Below are 22,179 nucleotides of genomic sequence, written 5' to 3'. Positions count from 1 at the left end.
CCAACATACCAGCTCAATACGATTTCAATAGTAATTTTAAACTTATATAGTTCTTATATTGTATGTGGTTGTCCTTAAGGTCGAGAACATTAAGCTTCTTGATCATAAATTTAAGGGATCTTACTTCAGTAAATTTACAGGGAGAAATAAGCATATAGTCTAGGAATTTTATTTCCAATTTAATCAGAATCACTACAATGTTATTTGTTAGTGTTATTCGATCATAATAACTGTCCAACTAGGAAATAAAATTTTAATAAATAATTTAGAGAAAGTCATCTTTTCTTTTATTTCTCAAATAGCTAGGCTCACAAACAGAAGGTATACTTCATACATAATTTATGACTACATAACCATACAAGTTCTTTAATATTCATGCTGGTATAAAGTTTACTATGGTAATTATTCATAACTAGAAGTTTAATAAACAGTCTTATCATATTGCTTCACAAAGTAATATCTCTTTAACTTTACATCCTTAATTATTTTGTATAATATAAAAATATTGTTTCTCTATAAGTAAACCATCATATTTGAATACAATTATTATGATAACTCCCTCTAATTAGATGAATATTTCCTACATGCATCTTTCTCTTCTCATCATTAAAACTAAATGCACATATCTATTTAATTCTAGAATTTCTATTCAACCATTTTCCTTTCATTCACATATGAGAATAATAACATAATTAAATAATAACCTCTTGTATGCATAATATTTACAGTATTAACCATGACATATTCGTATACATGTGATCCATTCTTATTTATCAGAAAACATTAGCATAGATTTATACCATACTCTCTCCATGGACTCTCACCGTAGACTTCTAGCCTATTCTACTATTCCATACTGGCAATAAATCAAATAGTAAATTGTAGAATAAACAAGTGCAGTTATATCTAACTATAAACCAAGGCTTTGGAAATATTCATCAATCAAAAATGTTCAGCGCAACCATCAAATACCTCTACAAATTCTCTCTCGGGTAAGATATTATTACCCTCTTGAGCCAACAACCTCTTTTATTCTAGGTGGTTTGTTTTATAGATTTCTTCCCAACATATTTTCAGTAGCGTCTTACTTTAAGGTCTTCCAACACTCTTTCCTAGACCTTTTTATTTTATCTTTTTCAAAAAATGTCATTTTTTTTTTAAAGCATGTCTTTCTCTCCCACAATGCTTTATTCCACCCCACTTAGTGTTTTTCTTCAACTAAGTGATTAACATAATATTTTTCTCCCGTTATGTTAATATTTCTAAATTATTTTCTTCTACGGATTGTTAGGAGACTTCTAGGGAAGGCCCATCATGTGGACATGACCACCAAAAACTTTTTATGAGCTAGCAAGAAGTCTTCTAAAATCTAGTGATATTTATAGAATATTTCCAAGAAATTTATTTATTAATTCAAATAATAATACAATAATTACATCATCACATAAGTCCCATCATGGCTTCCACAACCATTCAATCCCATGATAGTTCAATGCATAAAAATAGTAATCAATTAAAAAGAAGAGCCATAGGGGTGTTAAAATACTACTTTGGAGATAAATCTAAATTTTTTATTTATGTATACTACTATCAATATTCTTGAATAATAGTCTATGGAGATTAAATTTCCACTATCCACTTAATAGTTAATTATAATTAAATTAAAATTCTACAAGCCTTGTTTTAAAATGATTTAATTAAAAGTAAAAAAAGGCATCCATGAGGCCTGAAATAGACAATGACATGGTGTTCTATTAAGGAACTATTGAGCTTAGGCTGGACAATCAACATCTAACTTTTTTTAATTGGGCAATTGAGGTTGCCTATAGACATCCATGGTGTTCCAAGCATGGTCGATTTCAAGGTCCTCAAAACCATGGACAATAGTGATCACTATCCATCTCTTCTAAGGATCAATTGGGTCTTTGATATCGAAGTAAGTATCAACTTGAAAAGAAGATATATGATTTTCGAAGGAGGATATACTCATATCATCACACCATTGGATCTTCATGAAATGGATCACTATGTAGAGGATGTGAAGGGTGTGCTTAGTCAAGAGGATATAGATAATATCTATAATGTTACGACCTCATAAGATTATTATGTAAACCCCACAACTCATGGAGTATTAATCTGGCGCAACGTCCTGACCTACACATCTGACTTAGACAAGGCTTTTGTGAACTGAGAAAATTAGTTTCAGGATGTCAGTACTAGGTGAGTAACCCATATTACGAGAATGGTGCATTGGATCGGGACTAAGGTGAACAATCCACCTTGTTTCGATGGTTTTTCTAAGGTAAATATTTTTGTACGAGAGTATGAAGAGCACATAGTAGATTGTGAGAGAATTTATGCACTCGATGTCGTACTAAGTGCTACACCAACTAGGTGGTGGGCTGCACATAGGGACCGAGTCATGGTGTGGTAATAATGTAAATAATTATTAAAGATCAAGTTTGAACCCAACTTTGGGGTCACTCGAGAAAAATACTCACGAGTGGAATGTCGTAGAACTCACCTAAAGTGGTGCATCATAGCGTTGATGAAGGGTGGATTACCTCAGCAATAGTTGGTACACCACATTTTCCATACCTTGGATTTCATTCGAGAAATTTGGTATATTGAGTTAGAAGTGCGCAGAGGAACCTAGGATAAGGATCAGTTGGCGTAAAACCAAGGATGGACCATTGTGTGATGTATCTTATCATTCACAACAGATGCATGAATTTTTGGAATATTGCAACATATTAGAAAACAGAGGAGATGATGAGGAGGATCCTTGGAATATCTAAATTCCATAAGTTGAAGGAAAGTGTGCAGTGGATGGCCCTCCATTTTTTTTAAGGAATATGCACAACTAATCAAACCAAAGAAGGTTAATCTTGGAATCAAGGAACATAACAAGTTGGTGGCCATTAGAATTTACCAAGACAGTAGTATCATTTGAAGGGTCATGAGTTCATCATACCAAGAAGTAACTATTAACAATGGTAGGGAATTCATAGGTATTGATGAAGCTAAGATCGAAGATGTGGAAATCGTAATTGTACCAATTAGTACTTCAACTTGATGGCTATGCCACCTTACAAGAGATGTGTAAAAGTTGAGATGACCTAGGAAGCGAAGAAGGGGTGAATTCTCCCATATGTACATAAGTAAATTTTGTAATTAGGTAGGATTAAGGGTTAGAGAGAGTGGGACTTAACCATAGGTTACATAGGTATAGTTAAAAATAAGTAGCATGTTGTGTTGCGGGTTATTTTGACTTGGGTACCTAAGTCATTATAAATTATGGGTGTGCAAGATAAACATTGGTGAAAATGTAACTTAGCATGAGAAGGATCAAATATGTTGATGATGTTCAATATCATGTGAGTAATACTGCATTAAAATGATTTACCCCTTCATGGCAATCTTCGAGGAGAGAGAAAGAGGTGGCTAAATTGATTATTGAATCCCATTTTGAGGCAAGAGGAGGCTTGCAATCTATCAATCAACCCATGGATTATCGAGACACAATGGATATGAGGACTAAAATTTAGGTGAGGGAAGGCCTGAATCGACTAAGGTTGACTAGGCTGAGATAGTGGCTCATGTGAACCATCATATCAGACAAGGTTGAAAAATGACTATGTATGAGATTGATGTTAATCAAGGAGATTTAAATCTCAACTCCATCATAACTAGGAGAAGATTCCATCAAACATAATGGAGAAAGAAAAAGGAAAAGTTGTTGTAAATTATTGATGCGGCTATGGAAAAAGAGGTCTCAATAAGGAGACTTAGGTAATAGAACTAGGAATAGGAGGTGTAGGTCCGAGGGGGTGGGAAAAATTCACTGAGCGGTTCAAATAAAGGAGGATTCCCTCCACTCGCAACAATGGTTCATGCTTGATAACACAAACTTATTAGTGAGTTTAGTTGGATAACATATGACAAGAGGACTTGTAGCCTCTTCGAATAGGATGGTGTCACTCTAGTACACATTAGAAGGACTATAGTGAAACTATGAGGTTTTATCACGATGCATGATAGAGAAAAATGAAGAAACATGAGACAATTCCCATGTTTTAGCGCAAGGGAAAGGCTTACATCATGAAGAGAATAAACAACTTTAGTCCTTGTTCTATTGCACCAAGGGAATGATTGGGTACAACTGTAAGAATGATATAAATGCTAGGGACAAGCATAGAATTCAGCCCTAGAAGAGGAGTGGTGGCTAGGTATTTTTGTCTGAGAGCAACGATGCAGGGGAGGGGGGCATGGTTGACCCCTATTTGGGTGTCTTAAGAGCTCTAAGGTGTCCAGGTTCTATGTATTTTCCTACAATAGTAGTACTGAAGGAAAGGAGACAACCTCGGTGATATTGGAAGTCTCAAATCCATGGGGTTAGAAAAAGGATTGAGTAGCTCGAGGACCCTAGAGTTTTTTGCATTAGGGTGGTGTTGGGGCCCAAAAAAATTGAAATATTTTTAACATAGTGATATGGTGTATTAGGAAAGAGGAGTGTGGAAAGGATAAGGTAGAGCATATGAGAGGGTTGGTGCAAGAGGCAGGAGTGTAGCAGAGGGATGACATAGGAAGAAGGAGTGCAATAGAGGGTTGATGCATGAAGCAGGATCATAGTGTAGAGTTAGTGTAATGGTTGGGATGTGATGAAGGAAGATGTCACATTGTACGAGGATATAGAGAAGTGGAATGAAAAGGTGCAAGTAGAGGATATCAACCATTAGGATTTTATAGGAGGAGCCAACCAAGGAGGTCATTGCTAATGAAAAATTGAGAGATATTTTGAGACAGAAAGCGATAGGTAGAGTGGATTTGAATGAGGGAGAGGATATTTTGCATCGCTGCAACACATATGGGACAACTCAATAGGAACCAAGGGAAGTATCTCAATGGACTATGCGACAACTCGCTCGAATCGGCAAGAAGGAGCTCAAATTCAAGAGAAATCCCGATCGTCATAAAATAGTCAAACTAAAGCCAAGGTAGGGTTATTTATTGGTCATTAGATGATGGTCAACTATTCAATGTGTTTTAGAAGATAAGTTAGAGTTGGTCTTGGAAAAAATATTGTGTTAGTGTAATTTGGGAACCATGGTTGAGTATGTCGTTTCTCACCAACGATATAGTAATGGGTTGTATTTATTGGATATATCTATGTTGGTGTGGATGGTTTATGATGGGGTTTATATCATGTTTTAATGGTGCCATAAGATGGCGAGAGAGCCTTGTAGTTTAATGCATATAACTCTATGTACTTTTGCCTCTTTTTCTAACATATATATGAACTATTGTTAGAAGAATTATTGTACTCTTTTGTGCTTATAAACAATAGTTGGAAAAACCTTGTGTACCTTTTCTTTTATTGCATCGTTTTTTGAGTGTATGGATGAATCTCATAACTAGGTGGATGTTATATATATTAAGTGAGGGTTTTACATGTTTTTCGTTGCGGGATGATATTTTCATTGAGGGTTTATATTCTACTTGTTTAAACCTAATCCTCATCTTGATGATATGTTTCGATGTAATTGTATATAGTGACGATTTGGTTTTGTATGGTCCTCTAGTATTATGGTTGTTAAACCTCACAAAGTGAGCACAAGTGTTGCCCATGTGATTATAGTGTGAAGTGTGAGTGAGTTTTATATGTGCATGACAATTGTGTAACACTTGCACACTTGTCACTATGTTTAAGGTTAATTGGGGCACATGGTCATGGTGGGGTTTCACAGTAGACAGATGGACTGAAATATCATGCACTATGCATATGGTGCAGTAGGAGCGGGGTATTGCATTATGTGTCACCTAAAAACCATGTGCTGTATCCTCAAGAAAATCGTGTAGGATTTCATAAACTTGATAGCGAAAGTCACCTATTAGTGTATCAAGTGAGACTTTAGTCACCTTGTTGGTGTTTCCGAAAGGGGTGATGCTAAGATGGTCTTTGTTGACCACCATCTCACAAATCCAGAGTAACAACATCTGAACAAATTTTATCCGTATGAGACTTGCTAGATCCATTTTTATGCTTAATCCAAAAAATATTTTGAACTTTAAATCTTACATGTATTTTATACTTAATCTAAAAATATTTTGAAGTGTAAACCTCACATGGATCTAGAACATTTTTGTAAGTTTTGGGCTGTAAAAAAGTTTTCTACTTTGAGATACTTTATCTCTTTCACACTATCATAGATTTAAGCTAACATGAATCTAAACTTATGCTTAATCCAAAAATTCTCTAGAAAGTCACTTTGCATAATCAGTTGACTTTGCAACACTCATTAGGTGGATAATATTTGTAGTCTCAAAAAAATTCCATTATTCATTTTAAAATAACAAAATATCTCATACTGAAAATAGAACCAAATCAAATGACTTTGAAACTCACATAATGAGATGGATAATATCATAAGTGTCCAAAAAAATATTTTATTCACTTTAAATTAACAAAATATATGATATTATGAATGATACTAGATTTTTATATAAAGATGAAATGAGTGAAGAAAATAAATAAATAATACAATCTGAAAGTTAACTTTGAAGTATTTTACAATGTTACATTGGCTCCATGGAAATAGAAATATTGACAAAAAGACTATGATAAATATATATAAAAAAAAAATAAACATACTCAAAACTAAGTTATATTCAACCCTTATGAGGTTTGAACACTAGATTTACTAAACCTCACCTAAATCAACTTATCTACACCTCAAAGGAATTGCAACTTTGATTTAGATACCACTAAAACAAAAACAGTCAAGCTATGTAAATGAAATAAATGATTGTGCAATAATTTGTTTAGTTTGTTTAATAATAAAAATAAATAAAAATTGAAATACATAAAATTATATAAAACATAGCCACAACCAATGGACGATAATGATTCCTATTCAATGATAAATCTTATATTAAAAATGTACATTAACCCACACACATTCTAGAACGACTTCCAAACTATAACAATTTAGAAAATTCATGGAATGGCTAAATACCATTACCGGAATATGCAAAAAAATTCATGGGAAAAAAATGATGGATACCAACACATTACCAAGCAACCAATACACTAGAAAGGCAAAAGATTCCTTCGGGTTTTATTAGATGCATTTGGTATCGCACCCTATTGTACTGTACTCGATACTAAAAGAATTTGTATTGCTCGTAGTGGATGGAACACCGGTCATTGTCTCCGATGGCATTGTTGTAATAGTGTGAGACAGAGTTACCGACGAAAGTAAGGTGGGTGGTGCAAAGAAAGCGAGGTTGCAGGGCCTAATTGCAGTTTGCTTGCCCGTAGGCAATTCTGGATGACAATGTGGATGATGCCCTGTGGTGATATATGTATATGTTAAAGGCAGTCCCTTGTTCCAGAATTATGAGCATGTTTTCGAGAGCATCGAAGAATCGACTTTTGCTTGGGATTTGGTGTGGGTCATAAGATTCTGCTATGGTATAACCTGGTAGCCCAGGTTATACGGTTATAGGTATAACTTGATAGCTCACCAATATACGTAGTAAATTATAGTCATGGTTATTTCAAATGAAATGATATTATTTTTAATAATTTTTTTTTATTTCTTTTCTTTTTTTTTCTTTTCTCTTTCTTTTTCTCTATTTTTTTTCAATTTTTTCTATTTTTCTTTTTAGGTTTTCTTTTTTTCTTTTTTTCTTTCCCAAGTCCATGTGTCTTTGGTCTCGATCTCTTCCCTCTACATTTTCCTTCTAACTCTATAGTTATCTCCCTCCCTATATTGCTCTCTCTCCCCCTCTTCTCCCCCAATTTATGAGTCTCCCTGTCTCTCCTTCTCTTTCTTTAATCCAAAAATTCTCTAGAAAGTCATTTTGCATGATCAAAGGATTTTTCAAAGCTTTTGAGGTAAATAATATTTGAAATCTCTAATGAAATCCATTATTCATTTTAAATTAACAAAATATTTCATAAGAAACATGATATGGGATATGGGAATTGTGTAAACAAAAAACTAAAGAAAATGTCTTTACAACAAGGGGAATGAGGCCACAAAAAAAATCATTATTCATTTTAAATTAATAAAAGATTGGATACTACCCATGATATGAGATTTATATAAAAAGATAAAACTAGTATAACTTGTACATAAAATAAATAAATATCTTAATCTCAAATTTATATAGAATTTTACAATGTTAAAAGAAATATGAGCAGGAAGACAACCAGAGATTAAAAAGCCAAAACTAAAAAAAAGATAGTTTAAAATATGATAAAAATAAAAATAATACATGTGAGGAGAATAAATAAATATTTCAATCTTATACTTTGAGAAATTTTACAATGTTATGATGATTGCATGGAAATAGAAATATTGATAACAAGACAAAGAGAAATAAAAAAACTAAAACTAAAAATGACCATACTCAAAGATGAGTTATATTCAGTCCCTCATGGCCAGATTTGAACTCTAAATTAACTAAAACCCACTCAAATCAATTTATCTGCACTTTTAAATTCATTGATACTTTGGTTTCATATGATGATGATAATTACTACTATTCACAATCAATCTTGTATTGAAAATTCACAATAACCCCACACACAAGGAAGCAATATGGCTACACATATTAGAGATTCCTTCCGGTTTTATTCAATGGGGAACTAATAGTTGTATGCGGCATAGAGGATGGTACAGTTGACACCGTTTCCATTTGAAGCATCAAGGTATCCAATCGAAGCAGCCACGGCATTGTTGCAACCTTGCCAGACATGATCACCCAGGAAAATAAGGCAGGTGGTGCACTCAAAGGGAGAGAGTACCAGATAACAGACTGCTTGCCCGTACGCAGCTGTGGCTGTAGTTGCGTTATACACAGTCGTCTCGAAGTTGTAACTGTTGACCGCCGTGTCTTGTTCCAGAAGTACGAGCAGCTTTCCGATAATATTGAAGAATGGACTTCCGCTTGGGATTTGATTTGGGTTACAGACGAGCGATACATCCTGCGAACCCACCATTGTGAGTAGTAACATAAGAGATAAAGCAAAGCCAAAAGCCCTGATCGTCATGGCTACGATCAAATGAAATAATATCACCGGTAACAGTAATAATCAGATAAAATCAAATGATATTAACTGTAATCCCTTCAAATGCCAAAAAATCTGATAATCAAATTTGTGTTAAAAATACACTTTATTTGTTGAGGACGCCACCGTTTTATATAGCCTTGGCGACACAACCATGATGGTGCTTAGTGCCATGCTTTGTCATTGACAGAAACGAACAAAAGATTCCTTTTGGATTCGTTTTCATAGCCTGAAGCAAAGCATATTCAAAATTATCCTTATATTCTTTCTTTCAATCTCATTTTTAGCCAACTGCATCAAATTTTAATCACATTTTTATCTGAGTGCACAAAATTAATTTTAATCTATTTTTTACCTAACTGCACCAAATTTTAATATTATGAAGCAAATGTATTCCATGTTGTATGGGAATTATTTGACTTGATACTATTGGTAATCAAACATATCAGATTTTACCATTCCAAAATTTGGTAAATGCAATATTTTAAAATTTAATTTAAAAAATAAAATCAATTTTAAATTTGGTAAATGCAATATTATCTTGGATTTTGAGAATATTTTAAAATTTAATTTAAAAAATAAAATCAATTATTAAAATATATTACATTAGACAAAAATTTAATATTATAAAATAGATGTATTTAGTTTTTTTTAATATTATTTTTATTTAATTGGACCCAATTTTAACATGATATTGATATATTTCATTATCAGTCAGAGAAACAAACAAATACATTTCCCATTTATTCCTTCACACATGAAACATGACATTCTCAAAATCATAGATTATTTTGGGAATGATTTGTTCAAATTCATGAGAAATTTAGCACTTCATACCCAAGTGGAAATGACTATTCGGTTATTTCAAAATATTTAAAAAATATTTGTTTTTCATACAAAACAATTTTATAATACAAAAAATTATGCATTTCTCACAGATGTTAGGAGTGATTCATATTTTAATTCATTATTTAGTGATTTAATTTATTTATTTAGTGATTTATTATTTTTATTTAATTGGGCTAAATTTTAATATGATATTGATATATTTCATTTCATTATCAGTATTGTTTTTCATACAAAACAATTTTATAACTCAAAAAATTATGCATTTCTCACACATATGAGGAGTGTTTCATATTTTAATTCATTATTTAATGATTTAATTAATTTATTTAGTGAATTATTATTTTTATTTAATTGCACTGAATTTTAATATTATATTGACAAATTTCATTATCAAATATTGTTTTTCATACAAAACAATTTTATAACTCAAAAAATTATGCATTTCCCACACATGTTAGGAGTGATTCATATTTTAATTCATTATTTAGTGATATAATTTATTTATTTTGTGATTTATTTTTTTTCTTTAATTGGACTGAATTTTAATATGATATTGATATATTTTGGATCGATGACCGGAGAATCCACAGTTTTAACATTTTTGTACCAACGTTTCAAATCCCAAATGGGATCCATCATATGAATCAGTATAAATGATGATGACAGAAGAGCAACAAAGAAGTAATAAATAGTGAAGTAATAATTGATATATTTCATTATCAGTATTGTTTTTCATACAAAACAATTTCATAACTCAAAATATTATGCATTTCTCACCCATATTAGGAGTGTTTCATAGTTTAATTCATTATTTAGTGATTTAATTAATTTATTTAGTGACTTATTATTTTTATTTAATTGGACTAAATTTTAATATGATATTGATATATTTCATTATCACTATTGTTTTTCATACAAGTCAATTTTATAACTCAAAAAATTATGCATTTCTCACACATTAGGAGTGATTCATATTTTAATTCATTATTTAGAGATTTAATTCATTATTTAGTGATTTAATTCATTTATTTAGTGATTTATTATTTTTATTTAATTCTACTGAATTTTAATATGATATTGGTATATTTCATTATCAATAAGAAATAAACAAGTAAAAGATTGTTTTGGATTTATTCCTTCACACACATGAAGCATGACATTCTCAAAACCAGAGGTTATTGTGGTCATATTTTAGAAATGCAAATTCATGAGAAACTTTCCACTTCATACCCAAGTGGAAATGAGGACTTCAAAATATTTTTAAAAATATTTGCTTTTCATACAAAACAATTTTATAACTTACAAAATTATGCATATCTCACACATCTCACGAGTGATTCATATTTTAATTCATTATTTAGTGATTTAATTTATTTATTTAGTAATTTCTTATTTTTATTTAATTTGATTGAATTTTAATATGATATTGATATTGAATCTGCAAATTTTTGCTTGTTTTTCAAATGAGGTACACTACTCATCTGTTTCTGGAATATCCGTATTTAATTCTCGGGTGAAACTCAGTTGTTCCACAATGTATGGGGCAGGTTCTATGCCAGCTTGCTTTGTAGCTCATTTATTACCTTCAAGAATGTTCTTGAAAGATAACCCTTCACTTTTTTTCTTTTGATGTGTTTCTGCGATTTTTGTTGTGGTGATTCCTATGCCACTACCTCGAGGATTTGTTTTGCATTGGGTTGTTGCACCTCCCCTCAGCCTCAGGTTGTGAGTGATGGTAGACTCAGGTAAGGTTTTGTAGTACATAAGTGGTTTGCAATCTTTGATTACTCTGCCACCAAATATCAAAACCTGTGATCCTATAGGATAACCAGTATGCTGGAATATGTTGTTCTTTAGATGTTGTACAGTTTTGGTTACCTGTATCTAAGCTAGATGTGTCCTCCCAGAAGGGGTTTTAATAAAAACTTGAAAGGGAAGAGGGCTTACAGCGATTCAAGTTATGGTTCTGTCTGAGAGAAAATTTGCCCATTCTCATGAGATTCACCACATAGCTTTGTATTCCCAGAAGTTTCCTTTAGGAACTGAAAACGCTGAGAAAATGCTGAGTGGTCGAGATCTGGTTCTGGCTGAGTTCTACCAGTTGCTCTGCTCTGTTGGGAATATACCAAAATGGAGGTTAGGGCGAGCCTAAAGTCACCCAATTTGCCACACTGTCCTTCAATCCCCAAATTGCGGTTTGTGGGTCTCCATTTGAGACTGCGCACATACATATTTGTCGTGCTTTTCTCATCATTCTGGTTTCTACAGTCTCGTTTCTGCTGCCTGCATGGGTCATAAGACATGTGTTAGAAAGTGGGCTTTTGAGATTAATGCCTTCGATCCATTTAGAATGGATGGAGCCGGGCCAGAATATGCAGTCTTGTTTCCCTAGATCCAAGATTATCATTTCTTCCACCGTTATCTCTATTTGCTCTAGACCATGCTTCTAGTTCCTCTGCATGGTTTCTTTATTCGCTTACTTCCATAAGCCCGCCGCCAAATCAACACCAAAGATGACTTAAATCAAAACCCTTTTTCCCACAAGATTTAGTCCCTCTTTTCCTTTGGCCCTGGGCTTGTTCTGATCTGCCAAATCCATGTCGATGTTGACAGCAATCGAAGCCCTAACTCTCGCTTGATTGTGTCCCTCCTTACATTTGTCCATGGGCCTGGTGTGAACCTCTGCGACCTCTCCTGCGATAGCTGTAACTAAAACCCTAGCTCCCGCGAAAGCCATCTTTTTCTCCTCCTTGAGTTTCAAGCATTTATACATTTAAAAAAATCAACAATATTTTTAACCATGAATATTTACCACACTTTATCATAAAGATTCTTAATATGTAAATAGACATGAATATTTACCCCACTTTATCATAAAGATTCTTAATCTTTAAATAGACTTTGTTATAATACCAAGCACCAATACCTTGTTTTATCAATATCACATGCACAAAAAACATAACTAATTTCATATGCCACTTGTTCATATAACATTTATTTTAATTAATCAATTTAATTAAAAGACAAATACGGACACAACCCTAAGGCTACGAGTAACTCCATGAATGAATTATTAACATAAAACATTGATATATACATGGAGAGAGAGACTATTTGGTCCCCCTCCCAATGTCTCTTCGTCTTCCAATTCCATTTATTTTTCTATTTATAATATTTGCATGGATTTACCTAATCCAAAAGATTAGGTGTCAACATTTCCCTCCTAATCTTAAGGGATGTACGTGAGTCCAAAAATCATTATGAATCTTGTTGGCATTATGATGCATGTGTTGTACTTGATGGCAACCCACTTGTAGCAGAACAACTCACTTGTATATGGTAACTAGATGAATATATGTAACTAGATGAATCTATAGGAGAGATATGAGATCTCACAAAATGCATGATAGTTGTGTTTACAAATGTGAAAAGATGCAAGACAGTTCAAAGGAATCATTCGAGAAGTGATATGGAAAATCACATTATAACAGGTCTATTCAAAGGGAATAAAGTAATGGTACAAATGAATGGGATGAAGGAACAAAGGACTACATATCAGAATTAAGAAATTAAAGAAAGAGAATGGTTTAAGAAGTATACACTGGTTCACCTTATCCAAGTAGCATATACACGTGGGCTCACGGAACAAAAGAAGCCTATACATATGCAAGCACTTTCACACAAGGAAAAGCATGTATGGGATAGAAAATCAAGTTTTTAGTTTGAGGTATTGGTCCGAGGTTTTGGTCCAAGCTATTGGTCTGAGGTTTTGCTCCGAGGTATTGAGAAAGGGTAAAAATATATAAGAAGGAGAATATCAAAGGGATAAGTGTACAAGTAATGAATATCTTATGAACTGTTTGATCAAAAGGAATATCCTTGTTATGTGCTTCTGATGCTTTTCTTTATCTAGACTAACTATGCACCTAAGTGTTTGAAGATAGATGAGATGTAATGATAGATCAGGATCATAATGACTTATCTTTATGTGATTTGATAATGGATAGTCTAGATCTGAGTGCTAACAAATGATTTATCCTTTATATGTTATGATCTCGGTATTACTAAAGTCTCAAATAACTGCAAGCTTATAAGTAAGTATTTCCAAATCTATACGCTGGCTCGTTTTGGTGAAGGTGCATATACTTGCTGGTTCGGCTCTTCCAAGTAGCGTATGCCAAAGAAAAGTCTGTTGTTCAGAGATGATTGATCTATCTAGTCAGTATTGTTGTCTTACTATTGTTTTTCAATGATGTATTCATTAGATCTAAAAGTAAAATTGATTGGATAAGGAAATTGAGTCTAGTTGAATGATTGATTGAGAAAGAAGGGTGATCCTTGTTGTTATCTATTTAGAACTCTATAATATGGCAGTATATCTTCAGAATGTCATTGATTGGTACAGTTTGTGGTATATAGGTTTTATGATTTAGTATCTTTAAATGTATACGTAGTTTGGACTAACGGAAGTAGTGTATACACAGAGGTTGGCTCCATTGAAGGAGCATATACATTCTGACACGTGAATTTTTAAGGTTACAGATAGTTTAGGTTGTTAATGCAGTGTTCTGGGTTCATATTTTTTCACTTGTTATAGTGATATATATGTTCGAGTTGATTGCTTGAATTTGATTATGTTTTGAATGAGTGGTTGATTCAGTTGTGTCAAATTTTCAGTGACTATTTGATTCAGTATGTCAGAGGTGTCAGTGATTGAATTAAATTATGGTTGATTCATAGATCCATGATTGGGTGATGCAAATGTATTTGATGTTTGTATTGTAGTTGTGATTTATTTTGAGCTTTAATGTTACTAATGGATCGAGTGTGAAAATTTGATGAAACGTTGCCTTCATAGCGTGTTGTTGTGTACGAGGAGTATCCAGTCTCAAAATTTATTAAACTTGGTCCTTAGAGGATGCTGAAGTTTGGATCCTTCAATGAAGAAGTCGAAGCTTCCTACGAGTAATGGCTCGTGATTTAATGAGGGGTTTGGATCTCCCTTCGAGTAGTAGTTGGAGAATGAGTGAAGGTTGTAGCCTTCTGTAGGTCGACACCTATGTACTAGTAAACATATCAACTAGTACAAGAGCTAGGGGATTGTAGCTCCCATCAAGTAGAAGCTGGAGAGCGAGAGAAGCTTCTAGCCTTCTACAGGTGGGTGCCTTCCTATTAGTATGAGTCTTCACGAGTACAAGATTGTAAACAAATTATTTTTTATATTGAAAGAAGACACAAACAACAACAACAGGTGGTTTTTCTCCCACATTTGGTTTCCACCTTAAATCTTGGTGTTCATGTGTGTTTCTTATGTGTGATGGTTTATTTTGTTATTACTGTACATGGTTATTTTTTAATGTTTACTGAAGTATTGATGAAATGATTAAGGATTATCATATGATGAATTAACTTAATCATAAGTTCAGTAGATATACAATGGTTGCCTTAAGAACAGTTGTGTGCACACGCGAGTTACCTTCAGTGAAGTAACGTCTATAAATATGACTATGGAAATGAAAATTTATTGATTTGTAAATACTCATTCACCCCCCCCCCCCCAAGTATTATTCCCAACAATTGGTATGAGAGCAGGTCCTTTGGAAAAATCTTGATTTCTTCAAGGAGATCTGTAGTAAAAATTGGAAAGAAGCAAAAGAAGAAATCACCTCAAAAGAAGAAGACATCTCAATGGAACTATGACAGTGGGAGAGACGACTAGCCATTATGTGGAAGAAACTCTTCAGATTCAGAATCACCTTAGAATGAAGATGAACAAGCAAAATAATTATCAGGTACCAATTGGTTGTCCTCTCATGATACATTTCTTTGTTCACTTGAAGATAATTAATGTGACAACAAAACAACTGAATTTTCTCTTATGGGTGAAAGAGAAACAAATCAAATAGAGGTAGAATTTAAAAATCTCGTAGACACAATTAGATATCAAAAGGATCTAATGGATAAAAGTGAATGTGCCTACAAAGAAAAAGTTACCAGGTTAAAAGCTCAGTTGGAGGAAGGAAACAAATTAAGGAAGCAATACAAGGAAAGGGAAGGTCAATGTCAATTGTTGCAGGATGAAGTGACATCATTAAGAAATGAAGTAAATGAAAAGGGTACAACAATCATGAAACTTATAGAAAGATCTAGTTACTATAAAAGTGTTGAAGCTCAGATGGTCTCTCTAAAAGAAGATCTTGAAAATTCAAGTAAGCAGAATCAATAACTACCTAGAGAATATGAAGAAAAAGAAAATGAGATTCTCAAATTAAGGCAACAAGTGGAATAACGAAGAAAAGTTGAAGAAATCATGAAGAAGAAGTATCTTAAAAAGGAAGAGAAATATCAGGTTGAGGTAAATATACTAAAAGGTAAATTAGAAGAAAATGATAAAATTTTAAGATTTCAAGATAGTATTAAGATTTTGGATGATATTCTTAGTAGTCAAAGGTCTCTCGCCATCAAATCTAGTCTTCGTTTTCATCAAACTATTAACGGTGAATCTAGCTCACAAACTGAAGAAAGGAACTCTAGTGAAAATTTTGAAATTCTCAACAATGAGATAGGAGGTCTGCCCTTGCTGTTCTCTCCTTTGATCTTTTCTTTGTATTGTCGTTAACAAGTTCGTTAATTTATGATTTTGTTGTTCATAGAGTTTTTTGTTCATAACCAAAATATTTCCTCTTGTACTAAATTGTTTGAGAAATAGTTCCATTAGCATCATTGTTAAGGACATTTAACCTCTTTAAAATTGGTAATCACATCATTACTAATATGGTATTTTCTTTCGATTATGGTTGTGGACCAAATTATGAATCTTATTCTCATTAAATGGTATCCAAGGGATATACTTATGTAACTCTTAGACCTAGATTGAGGAAAAGACACCTTATTTAATTCAAATATCTCCGTGTTTTTTCCTCCCATAGTTCAATTGGTTCATTCAATATTATTTTCCTTCATATAATCGAATTATTCAAATCACTATACACATTAAAATCTAAATACTATGTTATGCCATGACTGTACACTTAATTTCACTAACGTTCTTTAATCCAATTCACAATTACTAGTGCATGTATCAAGTTCACTTTGATATATTCAAACCCTGTGAAATGTTAGATATTATGTGCACATAGTTTTTGCAATTCAATCACGGGATAATGCGTGCTAGTCTTGACCCTCGGACGGCAATGGATCGTTGGTCCAATTGATATTATGTGCACATAGTTTTTGCAATTCAATCACGGGATAATGCGTGCTAGTCTTGACCCTCGGACGGCAATGGATCGTTGGTCCAATTGGTGCCAATCATGTGAACTTCATATGTGCTATGACTAGGGTTAACATTGAAAGACTCTGATTTCATCTAGGAAATCCAATAGTTGGTTGAGGTTAAGGTTTTCCCAAAACCTAACCTTCCAATTTGATTTTCCTCATTTTGTAATTGTTCACTCCGTGAGGCACTCCTCTGCATGCGGGAATTTGAAATAGAGGGCTTGGGGTTTTCCTACCCCGGTCACCTTTTAGTTTACTCTCTAGCTTACCATTGGCTCGATGTAATCTCCATGGAGTCATTTTCTCAAGATGAAGAAGAAAAGGTAAATTTTTGGTTTGTAATCATAGTGGCACTGTTCATTTTTTTCCTTAATAATTGGTTTTGTAGTTACAGTTTCCCATACATTCATTAAATTTCGTAGCTATGTTCTAGGAGGGCTTCGCCTCGACTCAGGTGTATGTAATTTTATCATTTCATGATTGTATCAGGTACAAGAGGCTTTTTTTTTTTTTAATCATATTCCGGTAATGGTATTTAGCCATTCCATTTCCCTTTCATTGGTATGCTTACTATAAATTTTCCATTCGAATAATTAAGCTTACCATCATCCATTCATGATCGTGACTTGGGTTTTTTCTTTAAATTCTTCATTTTGGTCTCTTTACCGTTAATATGAAATTTCATATTTGTAAGTAACATTACCTTAGGGTCATTTTACACCCTCCTCTTGCCTTGAAGATAAATTTATATTCCAATTTCATGATCTCATTAATTTAGCGCATTTTTCTTGGTTTTTTCCACTCTATTGTTTTATAGCCCTAACATATATTGTGAGTTATATGCTGGGTATCAAATCCTAAATTCACGATTAACCCCGAAGTAATCATTTTGGGTTTTCTTTTTTCTTTATATTTAGAAATTTTAGTCTGTGTGAACTTTTGTTTTATCTACTTAGGCATTATTCAGTGACACACTAACATTTGTGGGCATATCTATAGTTTTAGGGGAGATAAGTTCACAACACAACTGTGATAGGTGATCAGAGTCCTACTGCTCCCTCCCGAATTGGTTATCATATAATGGGTTTTTTTATGTTGATATAATGGATATAAAGTCACCCTTCTTCTCATTTTCTTTAACACGAAGGCCATGGAGGTGGGATGGTGATGCACATTTACCATAGGTAAAACCATGTCACCAATTCAACTCTAGTTTTCTCTTTTATCATTATACTCATTCGAAGTTGAATACAAAATTAATGTATGGTTTTTTTTTTCCCTTTCAGGTGCCCTGTGCAATTTTTGGTGAGCCATCTGTTAAATTTCAATTACCTCGCTACTTAGAGTTTTCAACGCTTTGACTCTAGGATTCTCCTACACTTCAAACTTTTTATTTTCTTACCCATTCTTCATGGATATGTTGTTCGCAAGGTCACATGAACTAATTCAGGGTTATGAAAGGATTCCTTTAAAGTTGTTTATGTATTCCTACCTGATCTAGTCATGATTCATGGTGCAATTTCTCTGGGAAGAATTTATCAAGTTTCTCAACTTGGGTTGGAATACGAATTGCAGCTTTGGCCACATATTATCACGTTAATATCCAACATACTAGCTCAATAAGATTTCAGTTTCTCTGTGGAATATTTAATGTGATGTTTATTATCCTCAATATCAACAGTCTCTTTGACAATGTAGTTAAATTTTATTATATAGTTTCTGTCTAGAAGAATTTTGATCACTTTCATTTTTTTTAACAACTATGGTTCATATCATATTACTATTATGTTAAATTTTTTACTTAGAGACTTGCATAGATATGCCTATACCAATTTGACTGCTTTGTCGTATCAAATGATTCCTTTAAGGTTATGTATATTCAATTAACTAGACTATAGATGGGGTTGATGTATATTTTTATTATAATTCTATCCATGTTATCTAATCTTGTTGAATTCTACTTGGAATTATATGATTATTAGTATTATGGAGTTACTATAAGGATTTTTCTTCTTTTTTCAGATCAAATGTTAGTAATTTTAAACTTATATAGTTCCTATATTGTATGTGGTTGTCCTTAAGGTCGAGAACATTAAGCTTCTTGATGGTAAATTTAAGGGATCTTACTTCAGTAAATTTACAGGGAGAAATAAGCATATAGTTTAGGAATTTTATTTCCAATTTAATCAGAATCACTACAATGTTATTTGTTAGTGTTATTCGATCATAATAACTGTCCAACTAGGAAATAAAATTTTAATAAATAATTTAGAGAAAGTCATCTTTTCTTTTATTTCTCAAATAGCTAGGCTCACAAACAGAAGGTATACTTCATACATAATTTATGACTACATAACCATACAAGTTCTCTAATATTCATGCTGGTATAAAGTGTACTATGGTATAAATTCATAACTAGAAGTTTACTAAACAGTCTTATCATATAAATACATAAAATTATATAAAACATAGCCACAACGAATCGACGATAATGACTCATATTCAATGATAAATCAATCTTATATTAAAAATGTACATTAACCCACGCACATTCTAGAACGACTTCCAAACTATAACAATTTAGAATATTCATGAAAAAAAAAATGGATACCAACACATTACCAAGCAAGCAATACACTAGAAAGGCAAGAGATTCCTTTGGGTTTTATTAGATGCATTTGGTATCGCACCCTATTTTACTGTACTCGATACTAAAAGAATTTGTATTGCTCGTAGTGGATGGAACACCGGTCATTGTCTCCGATGGCATTGTTGTAATAGTGTGAGACAGAGTTACCGACGAGAGTAAGGTGGGTGGTGCAGAGAAAGGGAGGTTGCAGGGCCTAATTGCAGTTGCCCGTAGGCAATTCTGGATGACAATGTGGATGATGCACTGGGGTGATATATTATATGTTAAAGGCAGTCCCTTGTTCCAGAATTATGAGCATGTTTTCGAGAGCATCGAAGAATCGACTTTTGCTTGGGATTTGGTGTGGGTCATAAGATTCTGCTATGGTATAACCTGGTAGCCCAGGTTATACTGTTATAGGTATAATTTGATAAGTCACCAATATATGTCGTAAATTATAGTTATGGTTATTTTAAATAAAACAATATATTTTTCTTTTTTTTTTCTTTTTTTTTACATTCTCTCCATTTTTTTTTAGGTTCTTTTTCTCTTTTTCTTTCCAAATCCATGTGTCTCTGGCTTCGATCTCTCTCTTCTACATTTTCTCTCTAACTCTATAGTTATCTCCCTCCCTATATCTCTTTCTCTCTCCCCCTCTTCTCCCCCCAATTTATGAGTCTCCCTGTCTCTCCTCATCTTTCTTTAATCCAAAAATTCTCTAGAAAGTCATTTTTCATGATCAAATGATTTTTCAAAGCTTTTGAGGTAAATAATATTTGAAATCTCCAATGAAATCCATTATTCATTTTAAATTAACAGAATATTTCATAAGAAACATGATATGGGATATGGGAATTGTGTAAACAGAAAACTAAAGAAAATGACTTTACAACAAGGGAATGAGGCCACAAAAAAAAATCATTATTCATTTTAAATTAATAAAAGATTGGCTACTATGCATGATATGAGATTTATATATAAATATAAAACTAGTATAACTTGTACATAAAATAAATAAATATCTCAATCTCAAATTTATATAGAATTTTACAATGTTAAAAGAAATATGAGCAGGAAGACAACCATAAATTAAAAAGCCAAAACTAAAGAAAATTGTTAAAAATATGGTAAAAATAAAAATAATACATGTGAAGAGAATAAATAAATATTTCAATGTTAAACTTAGAGGAATTTTACTATGTTATGATGGTTCCATGGAAATAGAAATATTGGTAGCAAGACAAGGAGAAATAAAAAATCAAAACTAAAATGACCATAAAAAAATCATTATTATTTTAAATTAATAAAAAAGGCCACCAAAAAAAATCATTATTCATTTTAAATTAATAAAAGATAGGATACTATGGATGTTAAACTAGTATTACATATGCAGAAAATAAATAAATATCTCAATCTCAAATTTATATAGAATTTTACAATGTTAAAAGAAATATGAGCAAGAAGACAACCAGAAATTAAAAAGCTAACAATAAAGAAAATAGTTAAAAATATGGTAAAAATAAAAATAATACATGTGAAGAAAATAAATAAATGTTTCAAGGTTAAACTTTAAGGAATTTTACAACGTTATGATGGTTCCATGGAAATAGAAATATTGGTAGCAAGACAAGGAGAAATAAAAAAACCATAACTAAAAATGATCATAAAAAATTCATTATTCATTTTAAATTAATAAAAAAAGCCACAAAAAATTCATTATTCATTTTAAATTAATAAAACATGGGATACTATGCATGATATGAAATTTATATATACAGATAAAACTAATATAACAAATGCAGAAAACAAATATCTCAATCTCAAATTTATATAGAATTTTACAATGTTAAAATAAATATGAGCAGGAAGACAACCAGAAATAAAAAATCCAAAACTAACTAAAATAGTTAAAAATATGGTAAAAATAAAAATAATACAAGTGAAGAAAATAAATAAATATTTCAATATTATACTTTGAGGAATTTTACAATGTTATGATGGTTGCATGGAAATAGAAATATTGGTAACAAGACAACTAGAAATAAAAAAAAACTAAAACTAAAAATGACCATACTCAAAGTTTGTTAGACCAGATCAAAGACTTAGACAACAATCTCACAGAATAATTCACAGAGACAGAGAAATGGAGAAACAACAAGATTACTTAGTGAGAAACAGGGGAATAGATAAAACAATCACTAGAGAACAAAAATCACTTTACATTACATAACAGTTAAAATCCTAATAAAGGCATGCACCTCGAACCAAACCAGAAACAGAGTATATTTCCATAACATATATACCTTGCTTCTTTACAAGGCATCTTCACTAAACTACATCTAGA

At 32.3% G+C, this 22,179-nt stretch overlaps 1 pseudogene; it reads right to left on the bottom strand.

The window, feature by feature from the left end:
* Nucleotides 1–8,656: 8,656 nt before the first annotated feature.
* Nucleotides 8,657–9,061, bottom strand: LOC149170573 (antifungal protein ginkbilobin-like protein 1 pseudogene; annotated as a pseudogene).
* Between the last annotated feature and the right edge of the window lie 13,118 nt (nucleotides 9,062–22,179).

The sequence above is a fragment of the Pinus tabuliformis genome, chromosome 4_2, assembly GCF_031772625.1.
Source record: "Pinus tabuliformis cultivar Carrire ecotype Pingquan chromosome 4_2, CPIR1, whole genome shotgun sequence".
Classification (NCBI taxonomy): domain Eukaryota; kingdom Viridiplantae; phylum Streptophyta; class Pinopsida; order Pinales; family Pinaceae; genus Pinus; species Pinus tabuliformis.
The sequence above is the reverse complement of the archived record's forward strand: the minus strand, read 5'-3'. Positions and strand labels throughout refer to the sequence as shown.